This window comes from Varanus komodoensis, unplaced genomic scaffold (assembly GCF_004798865.1).
Source record: "Varanus komodoensis strain SLA01 unplaced genomic scaffold, ASM479886v1 scaffold1, whole genome shotgun sequence".
Classification (NCBI taxonomy): domain Eukaryota; kingdom Metazoa; phylum Chordata; class Lepidosauria; order Squamata; family Varanidae; genus Varanus; species Varanus komodoensis.
This window is the reverse complement of record NW_025335268.1, coordinates 53228615-53242838: the sequence shown is the minus strand read 5'-3', so window position 1 is coordinate 53242838 and position 14224 is coordinate 53228615.

The following is a 14224-nucleotide window of genomic DNA, read 5'->3' as shown; positions in this document are numbered from 1 at the left end:
TCATCCTTTCAACATCTCCACTCAATCATTCTCAGAATATAAAACTTAAATAGAGAAGGAAAGGATGCTGCCACAAACAGTATCAGCTCCAGTGGGCTCCTCTATGGACATGACAGCCCAGGTACTGATTACAGTCCTGTTTGCCAGTCCTCCAATAATCTGCTGCTCTAGGGGTACTCTAGGTGTGGGCTTTGGCCCCAGGCCTGGCTCTAAATACACCATTTGTCACCACTGCATGAACAATATGATGTAGTTCCATTCACAAGACAGACTTGTCTCGTTTTCTTTTGTGTAAAAAGCTGCCTGCAAAAAGAAAGCACTGGCTATTTAATTCAGCCAGTTATAACCACAGCAAGCATAAAGGGGAGGACTGTTTAGCAAGTTTGCATAAACTGAACCTACATCAGGGCTACTTCAAACTAACCAAACTAATCTTGCCTTAAGGAAAAGCATGGTTGTTGTCATAAAAAGTGGAAGGGAATCACTTTAGCATGTTAGTAACCTGCCATGATAGTGTTCTTTATAGTAGCTGGCTTTACCACTGTGAGTGGCTCAGGTGTGAAGGATACTCCTTCCTGTTGTGAATTTGTGTGTGTGTGAGAGAGCGAGCGAGCGAGCAAATTGTATGTAGCCCCTGGCATCCCAGCAGGCATTCAGGGCATCCCTTGGGACCAAAAAGATGGCATTGGTGTAACAGGAGAATCAACATATCGAAGTTGTTTGAATACCATGGTAATCACACTACAATGACAATATTAGAATCAGGCCACAAATGGCTTCCAGCTTAAAAAGAAATTTAGGTTTTTTCGTGGCAGCATCTGCCAGAATTACAATTAAAGTAGTCCTGATGCCACTATTCTCTTGTATTTTACTTATTTGTCTCAGGAATGCACATCCAAAAGACACTGGAAGTGAGGTAAACATAGCACTGTGCCAAATTATTCACAAATTATTACTTCTAATTTTTTTCTTAGACGTGTCAAGATACAAGCAAGGTCTGGTATTCACTCATAAGCATAGAAAGATATACTCTCTCCCTGTCACCCACCCATGCAAGAGCATTACTAAACCTCTTAATAGCCAACACTATGGCAGAAAGCAGGCAGGTTACAGTCAGTGCAGTGAACAGTGTGTTGAGTCCTCACACAACTGAAATAGCCTGAGCTGGGGGCCCAGTAGAAACAAGCAGAAATGTAAATTCAGAAACAAAACAGGGCACAAAGGCAACAAAAAATAGTTCCCCCTTTGCAAACATCCAGGCAAGTTGCAGGCATGTCCTGGTTTGTATAATTCAAGCTGCTTTTGTGTATGCGTGGATACAGTGGTGTCTTGGCTCACGAACTTAATCTGTTCCAGGACTCTGGTCGTGACCCAAATTGGTCGTGACCCAAGTTAAATTTCCCCATAAGGTTCAATGTAAATAAGGTTAATCCATTCTGTAACGATTTGTTTTTAATCAGAAAAATGTGAAGCAAAGTGACAAAGAACAAAGATCACGGCTATCCCTCCCCCCCCCCCGAGCATGAGCACAGCCAGCACCCAGGCCCCCCAGCATGACCTGCACCCTTCATCCCAGCACGTGCCCGTCATCCTGGCCCACTGGGGGGGGAGAGACAGGTGTGATCCCAGGCATGCTCGCGGGGGGGAGAGACGGGTGCAAACGCAGGTGTGCTGGGAGGGGAGATGGGCACGATTGTGCTGGGGGGAGACAGGGCCGAGATCGCGGTTGCACTCGTGCAGGAAAGACAGGCATACTGTCGGCTGTCTCCCCCCACCCATCCCTAGCATGATCTTGGCTGGCTCCCCACTTGGGGGGGGGGGGCGGAAGATGGCCGCGATTGCGGTCACCACCCAATGCGGAGTTTGCGACCTGAGTCAAAATTTTAATGAAATTTTTGTCATGAACTGAGGCTTTTGTGAGCTGAGGTACCACTGTATAATGTCTCTGTATTTTCTGCTGTACTGCACACATGCATGACTCTATAAGAAATTTCAGAACACCAGAAACTAGCTAGAACAATCAAGATACCCTGACAGTTCATCTCTGTCAATGCTAGAAGGCTAAGGTGCTTTTTGCACCCTCTTTTATTCTTTGAATTGCAACTTTCACATAGATGCCTGAATAGACATATTAATCATCAAGTCATTAGCTAAGACAAAAAGGAAGGCATTGGACAGTGTTTAAGAAACACTAACATAAATTGCACAGTATTTTTTCAGTTCCCAAAATACTCTTTTGGTAAAGTACATTTTAAGGCATTTGCATTGGTGAAACCAGTATCTTACAGTTTAGATGTCCTGGATGAGTATGTACTGCTCAAAAAGTGTTACACTAAAGTTACTACAGTCTCTTTTGTGCTATGTGCACAAGCATCAATGAGTCTTAGGCTTGGATATTCCTCCCATCCTTTCCTTCTTCAACATGGCCACAAGGCGAGGAACTGTTCAGAATCTTTCATTTTTAAACTAACCAGAGTTCCTGAATATATCTAAGAGGAACTCACTCTCAAAAAACAGGATCAAAGTGAACTGGCTTGTTACCAAACTATAGTTTAAACTATAGCGGATCCACACCTCCTCTCCTACCTCTCTATCCAGCTCACTGTCTCACCCCCATGTTCTCCTCTCCAATGTTGCAATTGTGACTTCAGAAGAGAAGCCGCCCTGGAAATTTCAGCATGGCTGAATGGTGGGGAAGGTTAGTGGGAAATCCACAACCACAGTCATAGCATTGTCTACAGCTGCAGAAGAGGAATTCTGCACCATCTCCAAATGCCATCTGGTAGCCATACGATTGCTCTGTAAATTGATTTATAGTTTGCATAGGTCCACCTAGTAAAATATAATGAACAGAATATACAGACCATGGTAAAATAAGTGGAGATGTGAAAAAGCCAAACTTGGGCATTCTTAATGGATTATAACTACAACATTTGTAACTTCACGCAAATGTATGACTGCTGACATACATTAGAATGTATGTATCAGTATCAGAATGAACGGAGAAAGAAAGATAAGCATATCAACATATCGATCCCTAGACGAGTTTAACTGCAGTGGAACCAATGGAAAGCAACTGACCTAGAAATGCAAAATTATGCAATTGCATATGCTTTACTGCACTTTGGATTTCACTGAGCAGATGCAGTGACCATGCTGTTGATAAAATTCAGAATGATGCCTTGCCCTCAATGTCTTGCTTTGATTAAGAGAAGAAAAATCCAGACTGGATCCACCTGACCTTGAAAACAACATTATCCACCAAGAGAAGGTGACTATAATCTTTAAACCATTCAATATGCCCAGAAAAGTTGAGCTATGTCATAGCTGTATATTCACTATTTCTTAACCCAACCCCAGGCAATCTAACTGAACAAGCTTATTTTCTTAGATCCCATTTAGGATTTTTTTTAAGTGCAAATGGTAAGCTTTAATGAAAAGGAATATAGTAAAAAAAAGGAAAAAATACTTTCACTATAGAATTATTTTAAAGGAAAGGCTTTATCTGTCACACAACATAATCCCTTCTCCAAAAGGCTACAAAGTTACTCTGGAACTCCTCCTGGATGCAAAACTTGTTTTGTCTATACCAGTACTTTGAAGCAGGGCTTTTTATGTCTTCATGTATTTCAAATACATTTTTGCTGATTTTAGATGTTAGTGCAGGCATACCTCGTTTTAATGCACTTAATGCTTTGCAGATACTGTGATTTTTTACAAATTGAAGGTTTGTGGCAACCCTGTGTCAAGCAAGTGTTTTGGTGCCATTTTTCCAAGTGAGCATTGGCTCATTTCATGTCTTTGTGTCACATTTTTGTAATTCTTGCACTATTTCAAACTTTTTCATAATATATTTGTTATGGTGATCTGTGATCAGTGATCTTTGATATTACTTTTGTAACTGGGGCAGCATGAACCATGCCCATGTAAGACATCAGCTTAATTGTGAAATGTTGTGTGGGTTCTGACTGCTCTACTGCCCTGCCATTCCCCATCTCTCTCCCTCTCCTCAGGTTTCCCTACTCCCTGAGACACAACAGTATTGAAATTAGGCCAGTTAATAACCATGCAATGGCCCCTAAGTGTTCAAGTGAAAGGAAGAGTGGCTGAACTGCTGCAATCTCATGATAAAACTGTAATGGATGAGGAGTTTTCTATTCATTATTGTTTCTTATGGATGAGAAAAGAAAGTGGTTTATTTTATGAGGAATGTACTCCTGGTGAAGATGCTGCAAAGATTGTTGAAATGGCAACAAAGGATTTAGAATATTACATAAACTGAGTTGATAAAGCAGCAGCAGAGTTTGAGAGGAATGACTCCAACTGTGAATCAGATTTGACTGTGTAAAATGCTATCAAACAGCATTGCATGCTACAGAGAAATCTTTTGTGGAAGGAAGAATCAATCAACGCAGCAAACTTCACTGTTGTCTTATTTTAAGAAATTGCCACAGCCAACTCACTCTTCAACAACATCAAGGCAAGACCCTCCACCAGGAAAAAGATTATAACTTGCTGAGGGCTCAGGTTAGCATTTTCAGCAATGATTTTTTGAAATTAAGGTATGTGCGTTTTTAGACATAATGCTATTGCACACTAATACTTGTAAACATACACTGTACAGTAAACAGTATATTGTAAACATACCCTTTATATGTACTGGTAAACAAAAAAATGTGACTCGCTTTATTACAATATTTGCTTTATTGCAGTGGTCTGGAACCAAACATGCAGTATCTTGGAGGTACGCCTGTCCTTCAAATTATTGTTTGGTTCCTTCCACACTCTCCACTCAACATGGTATAAGCCAGTGGGGACCCATGTCACATGTGCTTATTAGCATAGGAATAAATGTTCCAGTATGTGCTTGTGAGCCATTCTCTAGCACTTTCAGCATTAAACTTGCCATATAGCAGGCGTCCCCAGCCTTTTTGAATCCATATGTATATGTGAGAATTTCAGAAACTGCTGCGGGTATCACCACAAAATATGTAATCAGTGGATCTCCACTTTGGTGTCCACCTGTTAAGTCTGTGGCTCTTTGACCACATTGTGTTCACAAAAACTTTTGTGTTGTGTCTACTGGACAGCATGTCATCCTTTAATGAGGGACTATCTAGTACAGCTAATTGCTGATGGTGCGATACAGTTAATGCTCCAAGTTCTAGCCTCTTTTCAGCCAGGAAGCTCGGTGGATGACTTTGGCCCAGTCACCGGCTCTCAGCCTAACCTATCTCACAGAGTTGTTGTTGTTGTGAGAATAAAAATGAGAGGAGGAGACTTGTGTAAGTCACCTTGTACAAGTCAAAAAAGGCAGGATATAAATATAATAAATATAGTATAATATATAAATAAAGCTTCTTTCACATATTTTAGCAATGTCCTGTAGTTGCACATTTTGTGGGAGATGTTATTACACAGATATTATTTGTTTTGGACAGTCTTCAATATTCACTGAGGCATATACTCTTAAATTATTTTAAATTTAACAAATGGAACAGGAAATGGATTCTCTGTGCTCCTTTGACACCTAAAATACTGATACTGCAAAACTGGAAAGAGAAACCCTTGCCTCATGTAATACAATAGCTTAAAGAACTTATAGCACTTTGGATATGTTAATAGATGGCACAGAGACACCAGCATCACATGGATGTTTATTTGTATATTTGGCCTGTGCTTGAAACTTACGTATAACTGCTAGAAAGTTGTATGCAGTTCATACAAATCCATGTGCATCTTTTTTTAATGGAAGCCTGTCAACAGCATGCAAGGGAACCCTTCATGGGCACCAAGCTCCCCTGTTAGGGACTCCTACCCTACAGAGTAGTTCATTGTGTTTTATTTCAGATGTGTAAAGTGGCTGCCAGTTACCCGAAGCTTAGAATTGTAGAGAAATTTCTTGTACTGTATATTGTATTATTTTCTTACATTTTTGCTGCTAGCTTATGTTCCTTTTGCTATGGCTGCTATATTTATTTTTATGAAACCTAAAAGTAGTTGTGAGAAGCTTGTTTTGGCACTTAGTCATGTGGCCATGAGAGTTGGTTATCTTTTTTTAAAGTGCTAAATAGGATCTAGTTTATCTTTCTTATACTTTGCTTCTGAGCATATTTTGCTTCTGTGTGCCATCAAGTATAACTTATGGAGACACTGTGAATGAAAGCCCACCAAAATGCCCTATCCATGACTGTTCTGCTGGACATAAATCACGTCAGTTTCAATCAGGCTTCTTTCCAAATAAATGCCCTGTAATTGGGATCATTACTTATGTATTGTACTGAGTTATGGATTCAGAATATTAGGATTAGCTGCTACTTCAGTACATGGAAATTCACATTTGTGCAGGCACAAACAATTCCCACTCTCTTTTCTTCCCGTGCTAAACTACTCAGCAATGAGATGGCCTTCATGCATGGGGATAACCACCTTAAAAAGATAAGCTATAGAAATTCTCTCCTGTTTCCTGGGCCTGTCAAAACTAATACAAATTGAATTCCCCTGGCATTCAGAAAGCCTAATGTATTGCTTATTGAACCATCTTCAAATGAAGATGGGTTGTTGCTTGTTAGTAATGATGTAACAGCAGAGCCTTAGTGAAAGCACACTGAAGTAGTGTGCAGTGCAGTCTCTGCACATCTGCTGAGACAAAAGTCTGATGAAGATCATTGACCTTATTCTCTCCTAAGTGTGCAAAAGATTTTGATATTAGGTTCTAATGAATTACAAATTATATTAGTTATCTTTAAAGTGTGACCTTAAAGTTCCAAGAAACAGCAAAAGCATAGAAAGGTGTTATTTGCTGCAAAGATGGCGCACTGGCTGTTTTGAATCTCTGATAAAGCAAAGCAGGGTACACATATATTGAAATCCATATGAACTGGCAGAAATTATCAAAAACACTCAGGAACAGCTCTTTTCCACTCATAATTCTTGCTTCTGAAAATGTTCCTTTTCTGGTATGCTGACTTTTGCACAACCATGTAACACTGTGTTGCTAACAATACAGAAAAGTACATTTCCACAGAGATAAACGACTGGATCTTGAATGCTGCAAAATGCATCCCTGCAACAGTAACACAGTTTGGAGGCGGGGGGGGGGGGGGATGTTTGAACCCTGCATACTAACAATCACACATCCATTGTCCTCTTGATTTATCATCTGGAAAGTTCATAAGATTCCTATGATCCATACAAGTCTGGTAGATAGTTAATATAAGAGAATTTATTTTAGTTAAACTGAAATGGTACTTTCGTTAACCATCTGTGGGGAAATGCTACATATAAAACTGCTGTTGCTGTATTCCATGTGGCCCTTGAAAGACTATAATGTCCAAATAGTAAGGCTTCCTAAATACTAAAACTATAGCATTTTAGTATTTAGAATATATTATTCAGTAAAGGCCTAATCCCCACCAGATTTTGAATTAGAAGTTATACACGAGTTATGCACAGCATCTTTGGGAAACACATGTTTAAAAGAATAGTCCTAAAAGTGAATTTTGTGTCTGGTTGGTATAAGAGTGAGGAGGTTATTGCTTTCGTACTTCTTGCCTAACATGGGCCTCAAAGATGACACTGTGCAAAGTGTCTATAGCACACAAGAAATAAAACTTACAGAAGGTTTAGGCTACACATCGTATCATTGCTCATCATTGGCTATGCTGCATAGAGCTGAAGGGAGTTGTGCATCTGGAACAGAACCGTGACAAACCTAGGAAGGACTTTTCTTCCTTGTCATTACGCAGAAGGAGGCAGCCTAAGCTGAGGGCAAGGAGTAGCAGAGAGATGTTAGAGGACAGGGCTGAGTGTGCCATGGATGCTGCCTGCTCCCCTAATGATCTCCCATTGCCTTTGTCAAGCTATGGGTCTGGTCAGCTTTATCGCCCACACACACACACACCAGAAGATTCACTCACTCTCACTCTTTCTCCGAATCATTCCCACTTACACTCAACACTTTGAACAGGCTGGCTCGCCTGCCCCTGTTGCTCTCCACAGCCTTCCTCACTTCCTCCTCCCACTCCATCAGGACAGCTCAGTCTGGTTGCCAGCTGCTAGAGTGACCCGTCCCCACCCCTCACTAGGCAGCTGCAGTCTGGTCCACCCATCCTTCGCCCCCCCCCCCCACTTCTTCTTCAGGTGCCTCAGAGCTAGCCTCCAACCATCTCTACTTCCTAAGGATCTCCCTGGGCCAATGTTGGAATCAGAGGCATTCAGGGATACAGGAAGCTGGAGATCATTGCTCCAATTTGAAGCCATTGTAGCCAAGTGAAAAAAATAAAAAAGTCATTAAAAACTCCAATGATCAGTAGGGCAATATGCAGATGGAGGAGTGTTCCTAGGCAGAATATTGCCTAACTCAGGGGAGGGTGGGTATAATAATCCTGTATTATTTTTCTCTTTAACAAGTAAGTATATGTGTTGAAGATAAAAGTCTTATTTTGGATGCTAAGAGGCATTTGAGCTAATTTCCCTATTTGCAGGAGCACAATACATAAATCTGCCATCTCTGCATTTCTGGTCAACGGCCCCTTTAGACTTGTAAAGGTTGTTCCATGTACATGCAAGTAGTATGTCCCTGTGAACTTTGTTTCCGACAAATGGCATATCATGGTTCTACCATTCAGAGTGTAGCAGATTGTAATCTCCCATAGAGATCGTAAAGAAAAAATGTACCATACGGTAATATAAAATAAAGATCGCCAGGGTTTGCAACATTTTAGTTCTGAAACAAGGGGGGGGGTCTTATGAAAGGTAGGTAAGTACTATAAGCTTGGTGGGGTAAGCATCCCTAGGCTTTTAATCACAGGATGCAGTTCAGAAAGGGCTGAATAAAAGCCCTGGTGTGAGGGCTAAATTAAATAACTTTGACACTTCTGAAAAATGTATCAGAACATGAGATGGAATATCTCAGAAAATGGGGTACATCTCCAAACAATGGTTAAAATGGAAAAAAGTTTGTTAAAACTTTTAACAGTTTGTTAAATATATGAATTGAATCACTTGATCTTGGAAATAATAGTATTCAGGCAGAGTTGAAATCTCCAGTAGGATTCCTAAACCAGCTAGAGAGAGATTTTATTGCTGTGGCTTCTGCAGTAGCCTTTATTTGTTGCATATAGAAGAAACAAGGGAGAATAGACTGCCTGCTGCCTATCTCAAACATTTATATTTAGGGGTAAAAGAATTTAAATGTTAGCTATCACCCTTAACAACAGCCTTGTAAAGTAGACTTCTACATCCGTTTCTAGTGGCCATACTGAAACAAAGGGAGGGAAAGGATTTGGAGGGGAAACATGGCCAAGGCCACATGTACCCAAGGGAGTGAGATCACATGCCTGTAAAATCCAATCAGAATCCCTGAGTTTAAGCATCAACTTTTACATTTGGTTAGGAGGTTCTTGGGTGGAAGAATAAATTATTGCATCCAATCATAGCTCCACAGTTCACACAATAGGACCTGAAGTTTTAAAAGCCCTGCATGTGGGAAACTTTTTCTCTTTCACCTGGGGCCAACCTGGGCACAAGTGGGATATCATCAACAAGTAAGTATACTTTAACATGCCCCTCCTGTTCCTCTAAATGAGTCTCATTTTAAAAATGCAACCTTTGTTGTTCAAAGCGAAGACATGATAATTTCCCTACCTGTTTATTCTCCCTCTCTCTTCACAGGATAGCAAAACTTAACAGATTGGCAGTAGGCAAGTTAATACATGCTTTTCTGGGGAAATAGATAAAATATCAAGCCCTGAGTTACTTAAAAAATTTAAAAGCCCTTGATTTTTTTCCCTTTTCCATAGAAAATTCTCCAAAAGCTGCTCCTCAGGTACGACTCCATGGAACTACAGGAAGTTTCCAACAATGAACAGCAAGGCATGTCTTTGATTTTAAACTGTTGCATGCATGTTTTGAGTTTTCAGAGAGTTGTTGTTGTTAACATAATCTGCACTACTATAGATTTATGTTCAAGTTTATTTAACAGAGACAGTTTTGCAGTGAGGATCTGATTATTTTAAAAATCCAGAGACAATAGTTTCCAGATCTGCAAAAAGCCATGTGCTTTTTGCTAATTCTGTTTCCTGGAATGCAAGCGCTTTATCTCACACACCTACCATGCATGTATGGCAGATTAATTTATGAAAAGTTCAGGTAGAGTAATGCCATAAGGGAGGTGGTTATCTTTTAAGGGGACTTTGGAGAAAATATGCTAAATTACAAATTGAAATGCTGGGTAATTTGAGTGAACTTTTAGTTTTAAGGTATTTTTTTTTAAATCTGAGAGTGAGGGAATTTGAAGGGGGCTGCAAAGTTAAAGTATTAAACAGTTACTCTGATTTTTAAAAGAACTAGCATTTAAGACAACTTACCCACAGGTACCATTCAACACTGCAGCTTTGGCTTCAGCTATAAATTTATCCCCCTTCCAGATACCACAAATTATACATATATATTTATAATTTAAGCTAATTTTGCCATATCCCTGGGCTATTCAGTTTTCCCCATCACGACATCCATTAATGTAGCCTTTTTGACTGAGCTGAAGATGTAACTTCCAGCTCTGGTTTACATTACTTAAGATTAGCAGTACAAATACGCTAATTGTTCCTTATTATTTAGTTTAATTCAAAGGAACAGTTGAAATTTCCATGAAGGGAACAGTCATTTGGTCCTTGTAAAAACCAAGCCATGATTTTTGTCTGCACCACTGTGAACTGGTAATTGTGGATTCTTCTGCTCAAACCTAACTACAAACCCATTTTCCTGAAATAGAGATAAAATAGTTTTATTCTATGACTTAACACAGATCTTTCTTTTCCAGTTCAGGATACTTATTTGCAATTTTCCAGTATCCTTATCCACTTCCTCGCCTATCAGTTCCTCGGAACAATGCAATTCTCTCGAGAATAAGTATTACAAGTCCTCGAATTTGTAGCAAAGGTTATAGTGGGAAGCCAAATCTGGCCCTTCTGAGTTCCCATAATGGCCGTGCTCCTTCCTGTGGCCCTGGCCATCTACAACTGAGACGGTTCCTGACTTTTGATCATTCCTCCCCATTCTAAAAGTTTGAAATGGGGATCTAGGGGTTATGAAATCACTGAGGTTTACCCTGCATACAGTATAGGATGGGATACAATGAGTAATGTGTCCCTTACTTTCTCATGTTGGAGATACTATGAATATTTGAAGCTTCTTTGCAATTTATCTTGCAAAATAAAAGAAATGTTAAAATCCTCCCCCAGTTGGTTTTACCAAGTTCAGCCTGCATCACTAAAGTAAAATGTTTGAAATGAAGCAGACAAAGAATGGCTTTGGACTGAATGGCTTTGGACCCTTTTTGAACATCCTTAATTGAAAAGCCTCCCTCCCATCCACATTCTGGTGTTTGACTGCATACAAATTTGGAATGACTTTTAAGCAGTCTGTATGTTTGACCTCCATTTGCTCTCAAGACCCTCATACCAGATGTATTGTTTGTGGGCTGGGGCAGGTCTTAATATGCCCTGCAGTCTTTAGAGCTCAATGAATAGTGTTCCTGCAGAAAATGCTCCAGACTTGGCTCAAAGGGTGCAATGCAGGGAAGATAGCATGCAGAGTCTGTTTCCAGCATCCATCAGCGATAAGGATACTGGTAAAACCAGAGAGAGGTGTGGGGGATAGGGAAAAATAGATTTTGTAGAGTAAAACCAACATTTTTGTTGCTGTTTCTGAGATGTTATTGAAGACAGCCCTAGCAGTGTTAGCATCTGGCATCTGGGGGAGCAGGTAAAGAAATATTTTACATACAGTCTGCAGGATTCTCATAACGTGTAAAACTGAAGATTGTCATGTCTGTTTGTAGGAAGCAAATTCAGGGTTCAGGAGACTGAAACACCTGGAGGGTCTGTGATGAATCTGCCCAAGAAAGCTACAAGGAAAAGCAAACATATAGCTTTACAACCCTCTGATGATAACATAGGTAAACTCCTTTTGGGACATGTGGGTCTAATAGGAAGACTAGCAATGCAGTTGTTATAGCAGACATCACTGTCAGTAGCTCCATATTGGAGAAAAAACCCAAGTCGGAAGGACACCAGGCCACGTGGTGGAAGGTGCTGTGACAGGGAGAGAAGAAGGGGATTACACATAACTGACATGGATGCTTTTCTTCCTTCCTTTGTTTTCAGACAACAAAAATGCAGTACAAAAAACTCCTAAAAATTGTGCCTGTGCAGAACATCAAGATGGAGCAAGCACTAAACCTGAGAGGAAAGGCCAGGAAGAATCCCCAGCATTTGTGATCCCAGAAGCTGGGCATGACATATGCACTCGTCTCAAGCAGTTTGAACTGAGGAGTAGGGTGCTTGCTAATTGTTGTGAATATATTAAGAATTTGATAGCTGTGGGTGATGAGCTCATAAAGAGGGGAAGGGAGTACGAGATGTCCATATACAGGTTTTGGGCTAAGCTGCTTGACAATGATTATGATGAATCAGCTGTTGCTGCTTTTTACAGTAATATTAAAAAACATAAGTATTCCATTTATGGTAGCAGGCTCCTCAAACATGCACAAATAGGTTGTAGTAAGCCCCAGCAAAGACTTCCAAAAAGGAAGAAGAGACTCAGCAAGGGGCAGCAGTACTGGAGAAGGAGAGTTGTTAATATATTAAGGCGGTCTAAAAAGCCACACCCAGCCAGTAAATATCTGGGGCATCCTAAACGAGTGATACTTCGTGGAATGACAAAGAGGCTCCTGTGTACAAGGGCGAAGCTGTAGCTTGGAGATGGGCCACGTGCAGCCCTCACTGCCACCATCCCCACCACCCTAGAATCTGTAGTTTTTAATCTGTTAAGAAAAACATCGTTTAATTTGTTAAGGAATCTATGGCACTATAGAAGCCAAGTGGGTTCTTTTTAGCTTGCAAATGTGCTAAATGTGGCTCTAGCAGTTACAGATGCCATTTTTCTTTAAAAAGTGTAATCATTTTTGTGGTCAAATGCAACTTGTAAGAGGAGTCCAGAGGTTGAGAATGCCCCGCTAGACCTCCCAAGCTTGCTTACCTGCTCTGCTTCCTATAGTGGGCAATTCTGCCAGTAGAGAAGTTTTGGATTGTTTCATAAAAAAGATAGGCCAGCATACCTGTCTGGCACAATTTATATTACTGTTTTGCAAACAAAAATAAAATGTGAAGCTTGTTTCATCTTATTGGAAGCCTCTGGATGATTGCTTTGAGACTAAAAAAGGAAACATAAATGATTTTTGGGATACCTTCACAGATGGGTATGAATAGCATCGCACAATATACAGCATTGGGCTAGTTCCATTGTGTCTGAGGCTGGCCTGAACAAGTTTTTCCATTCAATACTCTTTCTAAATCATAAGAATACTATTCTTAAATGTTAAGATGTGTACATGTTGGAAAGATTCACAGTGTTGGTATAAAAAACGCACACAATGGGAGCAATACCACAGAGTCAGGAGTCTGCTGTTGTGTGAAAGTGGTTATTGCAGAAAGGTGTGTTTACACATACCCTGTCAGTCAGGTAGGGCAGGCTGCAGGACACCTTTTGTCTATAATTGTAAGAGGGAGCTGCATCCCACTCCAGTTGCTTTTTACTATCCTGCCCTCAGAAGATAGGCTAATAGATTTTATATATGGAGAAGACCCCCTCTCCCTTTTCAGAGCTTCTGTTAAACTCCTTAACATCCTGGTTAGTCAGTTACCCATTGCAGGGTTTGGACATGGCATTACCAAAGAAGAAGCAAAAAAACCAAAACTGCACGAGCTTTTGCTTAGTATTTTCAAAAGAATTTGATTTAAATAGACATACAATGCATCTCAAGATAATGGGGATGACAGCTGAGGTGACTTGTGTGCCTACTCCATCAGCAATCTGATGTGCAGTATGGAGAGGCAAGCTTCCTGGCTAGGGAAGAGAAGTTTCCAGTTTCTAGTCCAATCTATGCATTAAAGAAATGAGAGAGAAGTTGAGAAATAATTTTAAAGAAGAACCACCAGACTAGCTCACTAAATGTCGCTTATCAAATTCTGACCTTGCCAACAAAGGGAGGGAAAGATCCATTCTGCGGCCTTCTTGGCATAGCTAGTCTAGTGCTGCCTCTTTGCTTTTGATGCACAGAGAGAAAATTGCACTTCTGAGAGGAGGAGGTGGAGCAAGGCCTGCCAGTCTCATGCATGATGTTTATCTTTCTTTTAATACACATCAGACTTGATGTCACTTC